Source organism: Canis aureus, chromosome 22 (genome assembly GCF_053574225.1).
Source record: "Canis aureus isolate CA01 chromosome 22, VMU_Caureus_v.1.0, whole genome shotgun sequence".
Lineage (NCBI taxonomy): Eukaryota > Metazoa > Chordata > Mammalia > Carnivora > Canidae > Canis > Canis aureus.
In genome coordinates, this window is record NC_135632.1 from 52,824,186 (window position 1) to 52,837,963 (window position 13,778).

Here is a 13,778-nt window from a genome sequence, read left to right on the forward strand (position 1 = left end):
TATTCACATGTGAAATTCAAACAGGGAAGATCAAAAAACGGTCACTGATAAGAACCAAAGAAAAGTCTTTTATACAGTATGTAAGCTTCTTTTGCTCATTCTTTCACCTATTCAGTTAAACATTAGGTCCTACTGTGATGCCCAGCTGTGGGGATTCACAGAAAATAAAACACAGTTCCAATTCTCAAGAGAGTTTATCAGGAAGATTTCAAATTTCTAATGTTGGTTAAAAGAACACACAAAGATTGCAGCCCTACTTGAACATTACACGAATTCAAAAAGTCAATACTAAAGGTAGTCAGAGGCAACTTCTGCTCATCCTGAGCATCCATAGAAATCTTTCTGCAAAAAAAAAAAAAAAGAAAAGAAATCTTTCTGCAGTACTTATCATCCATACCACAAGAAAACAGATGGTAATAATTTTTATCCTTTACTTAGGATATTTATTGAGTACATGTTATAATAACACTCTATACTTAAAGGAAAAAAACAATTACCTGACTTTAAGTCTAAACAATATACTATTCTTTTAGCAGACAACAGGAATTTCCCCCCTTTATTAAGTTCTTATTTTAGGATGAGTCATTTTGTACTCCTCATAAAAGGCATGGCATTAAAATAACAAAAAAGATGAGTTTCTTCCTTCTGCTTCCAAAATTCTTGTTACCCTAGATGATCACGTAAAGAGTTAAAGGTAAAAAATTAACATGTACAAAACATCATCACAACAATTCCCAGCTGAATTTTTTCCATATGGAATTTTTGTAAATTAAAATTACCAACTAAATCCAAGATCAGCAAGTAGCTGCCAAGCGATGAAGAATTTAAACTCTAAAGCAACTATGTAATTAATCTGGCAACTTAACCCTGTAATTCAAACCTCGTAGAACAATTGAGAGGTGAAAAATCCTATTAATTTTAATTTATGATACGGGAATGATACAATTATAAGACAATGATATGCCCACATTATAAATTTGTGTGTATTTTTTGTTTTTTGGAGTTTCTTGGTCACCTCTTCCAAGATCAAGAGGAAAACAATAATTCATTTAAATTAGGAACTGGGTACAGTTTTTTAAAAAATTCAACAGTATGTTTCCTTTATATGGTATTACAGTAAATGCTCTATAAAACTATTAGCTGAAGCCTTAGATAAGAATAAGGTCTGTTTTGAGAATAGCATGTATCACTGCCCCAAAGAGTTCAGAAAATATTGCAGATTTTAAGATATTTAGCTTGGACATCTATAGATAACTATGAAAAAATGTTCCTTGAATTTTAAAAAGGCAAAGTAAATTTTTCTCCACCTGCTAAATTATTGGACTTCTTGCATGAGAATGTTACTCCCATTTCCTAAAATGAGAGCTTTGAGTTTACATTAAACCTTTCCCACCTAAAAAGTACAGATATTACAAGAATATTCACTAAGTAAAATGAAAATATTACCTGGTTTCTAAGGCACACTGTTAGTTATACCATCTCAAGTGGGATTAATTTGATGAACTGCATTAGCTCTCAGAACATTTGCAACTCAGGTAGAAAGAGGCAAGTATCACATAACATGTTTAGTCTGTTGTCAAAAAAGATATTTTAAGTAAAATATGTCAATCCTCGCATCTGAAATCACTTAGACATTACTAATGTGCTATTTGGAAGAGTTTCTGTAGAGAAGGTTTTTTTAGACTGACATACAATACTTAGTGCTTTAGAGGGTTGGGTAAACTCTTTTGTTCAACAATGTTTCATGTCCACTGCATTAAGCTTGGTCTCCAGTTCCACTATGCAATGCCTGCTTCACGTTGAGTCGTACTTCGTTGGTACACATAAAGTAATTACGTTATAAAAATCGAATCGAATCGACGAGAATTGAATAGAAAAGTATTGAACCTAAAGGAAAAGAATGGAATCGAATTGGTCGAATATATTGTAATTGAATCGAATCAAAAAGTGTCAAATCAATTCGAATCGAATCTAAAAAATCGAATCGAATCGAATCAAATTGAAAATGAAATCAAAAAGAATCGAATTGAAACGAAAAGAATCAAATCGAGTCGAATCGAATTGAAAAGAATCGAATTGAATCGAATCGAAAATAATCGAATTGAATCGAAAAGATTCGAATTGAAAACCATCGAATGAAATGAAAAGAATCAAATCGAATCTAATTAAATCCAAAAGAATTGAATCGAATCGAATTGAAAAGAATCAAATCGAATCGAATCAAAAAGAATCGAATCTATCCGAATAAGTCAAATCAAAAAGAATCAAATCTAATCGAATCGAAAAGAATCAAATCGAATCAAATCGAAAAGGATCGAATGATTCGAATAGAAAAAAATCGAATCGAGTTGAAACGAAAACAATCAATCGAATCGAATCGAATCGAATTGAAACAAATCGAAAATAATCGAATTGAATCGAAAAGAATCTAATCGAAAACCATCGAATTGGGATCCCCGGGTGGCGCAGCGGTTTGGCGCCCGCCTTTGGCCCGGGGCGTGATCCTGGAGACCCTGGATCGACTCCCACGTCGGGCTCCCAGTGCATGGAGCCTGCTTCTCCCTCTGCCTGTGTCTCTGCCTCTCTCTCTCTCTCTGTGTGACTATCATAAATAAATAAAAATGTATTTAAAAAAAAGAAAACCATGGAATTGAAACGAAAAGAATCAAATCGAATCTAATTGAATCGAAAAGAATCGAATTGAATCAAAAAGAATCAATCAAATCGAAAAGAATCGAATTGACTTGAATCGAATCGAATCGAAAAGAATCGAATCTATCCAAATAAATCGAATCAAAAAGAATCAAATCGAATTGAATTGAAAAGAATTGAATCAAATCGAAAAGGATCGAATGATTCGAATCGAAAAGAATCGAATCGAATCGAATCGAAAAGAATCGAATCGATTCGAATCGAAAAGAATCGAATCTAAACGAAAAGAATCGAATCGAATCGAAAAGAATCTAACTGAATCGAAAAATCAAATCGAATCGATTGAATCGCATTGAAAATCATGTGGTCCAATTGAATAGAATAGAAAAGAATCGAATCGAATTGAAAACAATCGAATCGAATCGAAAAGAATCAAATCGAATCAATAAGAATCGAATCAAATTGACTCGAATAGAAAATAATCGAATCGAAAAGATTCAAATCCAATGGAAAAAAATCAAATTGAATCAAATCGAATTGAATATAATCAAATTGAAAAGAATCAAAATGAATTCAATCGAAAAGAATGGAATCGAATCGAATTGAAAAGAATCGAAAAGAATCAAATCGAAAAGAATCTAATCGAATCGAAGAGAATTGAAAAGAATCGAATCGAAACGAAAATAATCGAATTGCATTGAATCAAATGGAAGTGAAAAGATTCGAATCGAATTCTATTTGATTCTATTCGATTCGATTCTTTTCGATTCAATTTGATTCGATTCTTTTCTGTTCGATTCGATTCGATTCTTTTCGATTCGATTCGTTACGATTCTTTTCAATTCGATTTTATTCGATTCTATTTGATTCGAATCTATTCGATTCTTTTTTATTTAAATCTATTCGATTCTTTTGATTCGATTTAATTCTATTAAATTTGATTCGTTTCGATTCTTTTCGATTCAATTCGATTCGATTCTTTTTGATTCGATTAGATTAGATTCTTTTTGGTTCTTTTCTAATCGATTTGATTTGATTCGATTCGATTAGTTTAGATTCTTTTTGATTCTTTTCAAATCGATTTGATTTGATTCGATTCGATTCTCTTTGAGTTTTTTCGATTTGATTCGAATCTATTTGAATCGATTCTTTTCGATTCAATTTGATTAGATTCTTTTCGATTAAAAAAAAAGATTCTTTTCGATTCAATTCGATTCGATTCTTTTAGATTAGATTGGATTCGATTCGATCTTTTTCGATTCGATTCGATTTTTTTCATTTTGAGTCGGTCATTTTCGATTCGATGATTTTCGATTCAATTCTATTCGATACTTTTCGATTTGATTCGAGTCTTTTAGATTCGATTCTTTTCGATTAGATTCTTTTCGATTTGATTCAATATTTTTTGATTAGATTAGATTCGGTTCATTTCGATTTGATTCGATTCGATTTTTTTATTTGATGCGATTTGATTCGATTTTTTCAATTCGATTTTTTTCGATTCGATTCGATTCAATTCTTTTCTATTTGATTCGATTGGATTTGATTCTTTTCGATTCGATTCGATTCTTTTGATTCGATTCGATTATTTTATTCGATTCGATTATTTACAATTCAATTCGATTTGATTCAGTTTGATTCTTTTCAATTCTATTCAATTCTTTTCGATTCGATTCTTTTCTTTGGATTCGATTCTTTTCGATTCTATTCTATTGACTCGATTACATGATTTTCTTTTCGATTCGATTTGATTTTTTTCGTTTCGATTCAATTCTTTTAGATTCAATTCTTTTAGATTTGATTCAATTGGATTCGATTCTTTTGGATTTGACTCAATTCGATTCTGTTCGATTTGATTCTATTCTTTTTGATTCAATTCAATTTTTTTCGATTCGATTCTATTCTTTTTTATTCGATTTGTTTCTATTCTTTTCTATTCGATTCGCTTCTTTCTATTTGATTCGATTCAATTTTTTTCGATTCGTATCGATTCGATTCTTTTCGATTCGATTCGACTCTTCAATTAAATTCGATTCCTTTTGATTCAATTCAATTCGCTTTTCATTTCGATTTGATTTGATACTTTTTGATTCTCTTCATATCGATTCGTTTGATTCAATTACATTCCATTTTTTCGATTCGACTAGATTCTATTAGTTTTGATTCTTTTCGTTTCAATTCGATTCTTTTCGATTCGATACGATTCTTTTCCATTCGATTCGATTCTTTTCTATTCTATTCCATTCAATTCGATTATTTTTGATTCAATTCAATTCTTTTCGATACAATTCGATTCGATTATTTTCAATTCGATTCGATTGGATTGTTTTCGATTCGATTCATTTCGGTTCTTTTCGATTCTATTCGATTGTTTTTATTCAATTCAATTCGATTCTTTTCATTTCGATTCGATTCTTTTCGATTCGATTCAATACGATTCTTTTCATTTTGATTCAAATCGATTCTTATCGATTCGATGCGATTGGATTCTTTTCCATTCTATTCGATTTTTTTCGATTCGATTCAATTCGATTCTCATCGATTCAATTCCATTCTTTTCTATTCGATTCGATTCGATCCTTTTCGATTCGATTCATTACGATTCTTTTCAATTCGATTTGATCTGATTCTTTTCGATTCGAATCTATTCGATTCTTTTTGAATCGATTCGATTCTAATCAATTTTTTCAATTCGATTCTTTTCGATTCGATTCTTTTCAATTCGATTCGATTAAATTTGTTTCTTTTCGATTTGATTCGATTCTTTTCAATTCGATTCTTTTCGATTCAATTCGATTCTATTAGATTCGATTCGTTTTGATTTGATTCAATTCGATTCTTTTCGATTCAATTCGATTCTTTTCCATTCGATCTGTTTCAATTCATTCCGTTTCTTTTCTGTTCCATTCTTTTCTATTCAATTCGATTCGATTCGATTCTTTTCGATTCCATTAAATCTGATTCGATTCTTTTGGATTCGATTCGATTCTTTTGGATTCGATTCCATTCTATTCGATTCTTTTCGATTCGATTAAATTTGATTCTTTTCTATTCAATTCGATTCAATTCTTTTCGATTCTATTTCATTTGATTCTTTTCGATTTGATCCGACTCGATTCGATTTTGGTTTCCTTTCGATTCTTTTGATTAGATTCGATTCTTTTCGATTCGATTAAATTCCATTCTTTTCAATTCGATTCGATTCTTTTTGATGCGATCCGATTATTTTCATGCGATTCGATTATTTACGATTCAATTTGATTCGATTCAATTTGATTCTTTTCAATTTGATTAGATTCTTTTCGATTCGATTCTTTTCTATTGGATTCAATTCTTTTCGATTCTATTCGCTTCTATTTGATCGGATTACATGATTTTGGATTCAATTCCATTCGATTTGATTTTTTTCGATTCGATTGTATTCTTTTGATTCGATTCTTTTCGATTCGATTCCATTGGAATCCATTCTTTTCGATTCGATTCAATTCAATTCTGTTCGATTCGATTTGTTTCAATTAGGATCTGTTCGATTCAATTCTTTTCGATTCGATTCTATTCTTTTCAATTCGATTCGATTCGATTCAATTCTTTTCTATTTGATTCTTTTCGAATCAATTCCTTTCTTTCAATCTATTCGATTCGAGTCTTTTCGCTTCCATTCGATTTGATTCTTTTGATTCGATGCAATTCGATTTTTTTGATTTGATTGCTTTCTATTTGATTTGATTCAATTTGATTTGAGTTTCTTCAATTTGATTCGAATCTTTTCAAATTAATTCTTTTCGATTCAATTTGATTCGACTCTTCGATTCAATTCAATTCGATTATTTTCCTTTCGATTGGATTTGATTTGATCCTTTTCGATTCGATTCTTTTCGATTCAATTCGATGTTTTTCGATTTGATTCGATTTTTTTGTTTTGATACGATAATTTTCAATTCGATGCTTTTCAATTCGATTCAATTAGGTTCTTTTCGATTTGATTCCTTTCTTTTCGAATCGATTTGATTCGATATTTTTGCCTTCGATTCCATTCGATTTTTTTGATTCGATTTGATTCTTTTCAATTTGATTCTATTGGATTCATTTCAATTCTTTTCAATTCGATTCGATTTGATTCGATTCAATTCCTTTGGATTCTATTCGATTCGTTTCGATTCTTTTTGATGAGATTCTTTTCAATTCAATTCGATTCGATTCTTTTAGATTTGATTCGATTATTTTCATTTCGATTTGATTCAATTCTTTTCGATTCTCTTCGATTCGATTCATTTCGATTCTATTCTTTTCAATTCTATTCAATTCGATTCTTTTCAATTCAATTCCATTTGATTGATTCTTTTCGATTCAATTCAATTAGATTCTTTAGATTCGATTTGATTTTTTTTATTTGATTCGATTCTTTTCGATTCTATTCTTTTCGATTAGATTCAATTTGATTCCATTCTCTTCGATTCGATTCTATTCGTTTAGATTTTTTTCGATTCTTTTCAAATTGATTTGATTCGATTCAATTTTATTCTTTTCGAATCGATTCAATTCGATTTGTTTTTTTCTATTGGATTCGAATCTTTTCGATTCTATTCTTTTCTATTAGAATCAATTTGATTCGATTCTTTGCGATTCTATTCGATTCGATTCTTTTCAAGTCTTTTCGAATTGATTTGAGTCAATTCGATTCGTTTCTTTTTTATTCTCTTCAATTCGATTGTTTTCGATTCTATTAGATTCAATTCTTTTCAATTCGATTAGATTAGATTCTTTACGATTCTTTTCAATTCAATTAGACTCGATTTTTTTCTATTTGATTCTCTTCAATTCGAATATTTTCAATTCGATTAGATTTGAGTTTTTTCAATTAGATTCGAATCTTATCGAATATTTTTTCGATTTGATTCAATTTGATTTGATTCTTTTTGATTCAATTCAATTCGATTCTTTTCGATTCAATTGGATTCGATTCAATCCTTTTCGTTTTGATTTGCTTCTTTTTGATTCGATTCGATCTTTTTCAATTCGATTTGATTCGATTTTTTCATTTTTATTCGATAGTTTTCAATTCAATGCTTCTCGATTTGCTTCGATTTGATACTTTTCGATTCGATTTGATTCTTTTCTATTTGATTCCTTTCTTTTCGTATAAATACGATTGGATTCGATATTTTTCGATTCGATTCGATTCTTTTTCATTCGATTCGATTAGATTTGATTCTTTTCGCTTCCATTCGATTCGATTTATTTATACGATGCGATTCGATTCGATTTTTTTCGATTCGATTTTTTTTGAGTCGATTCAATTCCAGTCTTTTCTATTTTATTCGATTGGATTTGATTTTTTTCGATTCGAATTGATTTTTTTATTTGATTTGATTTTTTAATTCAATTTGATTATTTATGATTCAATTCGTTTCGATGCGATTCGATTATTTTCTTTTCAATTCGATTCAATATTTTTCGATTCTCTTCGATTTGATTCTTTTTGATTCGCTTAGATTTGGTTCTTTTTGATTCTTTTCAATTCAATTTGATTCAATTCTTTTCAATTCTATCCTTTTCGATTCAATTCGATTCAATATTTTTGATTCGATTCTTTTTGATTCGACTTTATTAGATTCAATTCGATTCTTTTCCATTTGATTCCATTCGATTCGATTCAATTCTTTTCGATTCTATTCAATTCTATTCAATTCAATTCTTTTTATTCGTTTCGATTCTTTTTGATTTAATTCGATTCGATTCTTTACAATTCGATTATTTTCGTTTCGATTTCATTTGATTCTTTTCGATTCGAATTGATTCGATTCGATCATTTTTTATTTGAATCTCTTCGATTCGATTCGATTTTTTTCAATTCATTTCGATTCGATTATTTTCCGTTGGATTCGATAGTTTTTTATTCATTTCTTATCGATTTTCTTTTTGATTCGAATTCCATTCTTTTCAAATCGATTCGAGTCGATTCGATTCTTTTTGATTTGATTCGATTCAATACTTTTCTATTAGTTTCGATTTAAGTCTTTTAGATTCGATTCTTTTCGATTCGATTCCTTTCTTTTCGAATCGATTCATTTCGATTCTTTTCGATTTGATTCAATTCGATTCTTTTTGATTCGATTCGATTCATTCGATTCTTTTTGCTTCCATTCGATTCGATTCTCTTGTTTTTTTTAATTTTTTCATTTATTCATGATAGTCACAGAGAGAGAGAGAGAGAAAGGCAGAGACATAGGCAGAGGGAGAAGCAGGCTCCATGCACCAGGAGCCTGACATGGGATTCGATCCCGGGTCTCCAGGATCACACCCTGGGCCAAAGGCAGGCACTAAACCGCTGCACCACCCAGGGATCCCCGATTCGATTCTTTTGATTCGATGCGATTCGAGTCGATTTTTTTGATACAATTTTCTATTTGATTCGATTCGAATCGATTGGATTCTTTTCTTTTTGATTAGATTCAATTCGATTTTTTTGGATTCGATTCTTTTTGATTCGAATCTATTCGATTCACATCAATACTTTTCCATTTGATTCCATTCAATTCGATTCGATTCTTTTTGATTCTGTACGACTCGATTCTTTTCGTTTCAATTCGATTCTTTTTGATTCAGTTCGATTTGATTACTTTGATTTGATTCGATTCTATTCGATTTTCATTTCGATTCGATTCGATTCTTTACGATTCGATTCGATTCGATTCTTTTCGATTCGATTAGATTCAATTCTTTTCGATTCCTTTCAATTCGATTTGATTCGATTCTTTTTAATTCGAATCTATTCGATTAAAATCGATTCTTTTCAATGCGATTCCATTCGATTCGATTCTTTTCAATTCTATTTGATTCGATTCGATTCCATTTTTTTCAATTCGATTCTACTTTTTGATTCAATTCGATACGATTGTTTCAAATCGATTCGATATGATTATTTTCGTTTCAATTCGATTCGATTCCGTTTGATTCTCTTCGATTCGATTCTTTTCGATTCAGTTCAATTTGATTATATTCGATTCAGTTCGATTCAATTTGATTTTTTGGATTCTCTTCTTTTTGATTCTATTCCTTTCGTTTAGATTCAATTAGATTCGATTCTTTTCAATTGGATTCGATTCGATTAGATTCTTTTCAATTCTATTCTTTTCGATTCGATTTGATTCGATTCATTCGATTATTTTCGCTTCCATTCGATTCGATTCTTTTGATTCGATGCCATTAGATTCGATTTTTTTAATTCGATTTTCAATTCGATTCGAATCGATTAGATTCTTTTCTATTTGATTCGATTCGATTCAATTCGATTCTTTTCGATTCGATTCTTTTCAATTCGATTCGATTTGATTCTTTTATATTCGATTCAATTATTTTTGATTCAACTCGATTCGATTCTTATCGATAGGATTGGATTCGATTTTTTCATTTCAATTCCATTCGATTCTTTTTGATTCTCTTCAATTCGATTCATTTTGATTCGATTAGATTCGATTCCTTCCGATTCAATTAGATTCGATTCTTTTTGGTTATCTTCAATTCAATTCGATTCGATTCTTTTCGATTCAATTTGATTCGATTCAATACTTTTCTATTCAATTCGATTTAATTCCTTTAGATTCGATTCTTTTTTTTTTATTCATTTATGATAGTTACACAGAGAGAGAGAGAGGCAGAGACACAAGCAGAGGGAGAAGCAGGCTCCATGCACCGGGAGCCCGATGTGGGATTCGATCCCGGGTCTCCGGGATAGCGCCCTGGGCCAAAGGCAGGCGCCAAACCGCTGCGCCACCCAGGGATCCCCGATTCGATTCTTTTTGATTCGATTCCTTTCTTTTCGAATCGATTCGATTCGATTTTTTCATTCGATTTGATGTGATTCGATTCTTTTTTATTCCATTCGATTTGATTCTTTGATTCGATGCGATTCAATTCGATTTTTTCGGTACGATTCTTTTCAATTCGATTTGATTTGAATCGGTTGGATTTTTTTCTTTTTTCTTTTTTTTTAATTTTTATTTATTTATGATAGTCACACAGAGAGAGAGGCAGAGACATAGGCAGAGGGAGAAGCAGGCTCCATGCACCAGGAGCCCGATATGGGATTTGATCCCGGGTCTCCAGGATCACGCCCTGGGCCAAAGGCAGGTGCCAAACCGCTGCACCACCCAGGGATCCCAATTGGATTCTTTTCTATTTGATTTTATTCGATTCGATTTTTTTTGATTCGATTCTTTTTGATTCAGATCTATTCGATTCAAATGGATACTTTTCCATTTGATTCCATTCCATTCAATTCGATTCTTTTCGATTCCATTTGATTTGATTCGATTCTTTTTTATCAATTTGATTATTTTTTATTCAATTCTATTCGATTAATATAATTCGATTCCATTCTATTTGATTATTTTCATTTCAATTCGATTCGATTCTTTCGATTCAATTAGATTAGATTCTTTTTGATTCGATTAGATTCCATTCTTTTCGATTCTTTTCAATTCTTTTCGATCGATTCAAATCGATTCTTTTTGATGCGATTCCATTCGATTCGATTCAATTCTTTTCGATTCTATTTGATTTGGTTTGATTCGATTCTTTTCGATTCGATTCGATTCTTTTTTATTCAATTCGATTCAATTCTTTTGATTCGATTCGATTCGATTATTTTCGTTTCAATTCGATTCGATTCCTCTCAATTCTCTTCAATTCGATTCATTTCGATTATATTCGATTCAATTTGATTCGATTTGATTTTTTTGATTGGATTCGATTCTTTTCGATACTATTCATTTCTATTAGATTCAATTAGATTCGTTCTTTTTGATTCAATTTGCTTCTATTCGATTTGATTCAATTATTTTCTATTCAATTTGATTCATTCGATACTTTTCGCTTCCATTCGATTCGATTCTTTAGATTCGATGCGATTAGATTCAATTTTTTTCGATTCGATTCTTTTCGATTTGAATCGATTAGGTTCTTTTATATTTCATTTGATTCTATTTGATTCTTTTCGATTCGATTCTTTTCGAATCGTTTCGATTCAAATCGATTTTTTCGATTCGATTCGATTATTTTAGTTTCGATTCGATAGTTTTCGATTCGTTTCTTTTCGATTCTTTTCGATACGAATTCCTTTCTTTCCGAATCGATTCGAGTCGATTTGATTCTTTTCAATTTGATTCGATTTGATTCTTTTCGATTCGATTATTTCCTATTCGATTCGATTCGATTCGATTTTTCCATTCGATTCAATTTTTTCTATTCGATTCTTTTCGGTTCGATTATATTCGATTTGATTTGATTCTTTTTTATTTGATTCCATTCGATTCGATTCTTTGATTCGATGTGATTCGATTCGATTTTTTTCGATACGATTCTTTTCGATTCGATTTGATTCGAATCGAATTGATTCTTTCCTATTTGATTCATATGATTCGATTTTTTTCAATTCGATTCGATTCTTTTCAATTCTATTCGATTCGATTTTTTCGATTCGATTCTTTTCGATTCAAATCTATTTGATTCAAATCAATTCTTTTAGATTCGATTCCATTCAATTTGTTCGATTGTTTTCAATTCTATTCGATTCAATATTCTTCTTTTTGATCGATTCGATTCTTTTTGACTCAATTTGATTTGATCCTTCGATTCGATTCGATTCAATTCTTTTTGCTTCCATTCGATTCGATTTTTTGATTCGATGTGATTTGATTCAATTTTTTCGATTCGATTTTTATCGATTCGATTCTTTTCTATTTTATTGGATTGGATTGAATTCTTTTCGATTTGATTTGATTCTTTTCGATTTGATTCTAGTTTTTTTATTCGATTCGACAATTTATGATTCAATTCAATTCTATTCGATTGATTCTTTTCGATTCGATTAGATTCGTTTCTTTTCAATTTGATTAGATTAGATTCATTTCGATTCTTTTCTATTCGCTTCAATTCAATTTTTTTTAATTCGATTCTATTCAATTCGATTCGCATCGATTCGATTATTTTCGATTTGATTTGATTCGATTCGATTTGATATGATTTTTATCAATTCGATTCGAATCCTTTCAATTTTCTTCATTTCGATTCTCATCAATTCAATTCGATTCCTTTGTTTGGATTCTTTTTAATTCGATTCTTTCGATTCGATTCGATTCATTTCGATTCGATTACATTCGATTCAATTCGATATGATTGGATTCTTTTCGATTCGATTCGATTCTTTTCCATTTGATTTGATTCAATTTGATTCTTTTCGATTCGATTTGATTCTTTTCAATTCGATTAGATTCCTTTTGATTCAATTCAATTCGCTTCGAAACTTTTCAATTCAATTCCTATCGATTAGATTATTTTTGATTCGATTCGTTTCGATTTGATTCAATTCTTTTCGATTCTATTCTTTTCGATTCGATTTGATTCATTTCGATCCTTTTGTATTCGATTCGATTCTTTTCAATTCTATTTGATTCGATTGTTTATGTTTCGATTCGATTTGATTCGAATCTTTCGTTTAGTATCTTTTCAATTCGACTTCCTTTCTTTTAGAATCGATTCGATTCGATTCGATTTTTTCGATTCAAATCTTTTCCATTCCATTCGATTCAATTCTTTTCAATTTGAATCGATTCGATTCTTTTTGATGCAATTCGATTCTTTTCAATTCAATTCGATTCTTTTCATTTCCATTCAATTCGATTAGATTATTTTTGTTTCGATTCGATTCTTTTCAATTCGATTCAATTCTTTTCGATTCGATTCGATTCTTATTGATTCAATTATATTCGATTCTTTTCGAATGGATTTGATTCCATTCGGTTCGATTCATTTCAATTCGATTCGATTCAAATCAATTTTTTTCGATTCGATTCGATTCTTTTCGATCAATACGATTTGATTTTTTTTGTTTCGATTCGATTCGATTCTTTTCGATTCTCTTCGATTCAATTCTTTTCGATTCGATTACATTCGATTCTTTTCGATTCGACTTGATTCTGTTTGTTTCACTTCTTTTCGAGTGGATTGATTTCGATTCGATTCTTTCAATTCGATTAGATTGGTTTCGATTCGATTATTTTTTATTTGATTTGATTCGATTTGATTCTTTTTGATTTGATTCTGTTCGATTCTTTTCTATTTCATTC

At 30.3% G+C, this 13,778-nt stretch overlaps 1 long non-coding RNA gene across 1 annotated transcript; it reads right to left on the reverse strand.

Moving 5' to 3' along the window:
• Positions 1–420: 420 nt before the first annotated feature.
• LOC144294407 (uncharacterized) lies at positions 421–1,597 on the reverse strand. Its single transcript, XR_013361799.1, has 2 exons — positions 1,447–1,597; positions 421–668 (listed from the first exon to the last, which is right to left on the reverse strand). It is a non-coding gene; the product is annotated as an uncharacterized LOC144294407 (long non-coding RNA).
• Between the last annotated feature and the right edge of the window lie 12,181 nt (positions 1,598–13,778).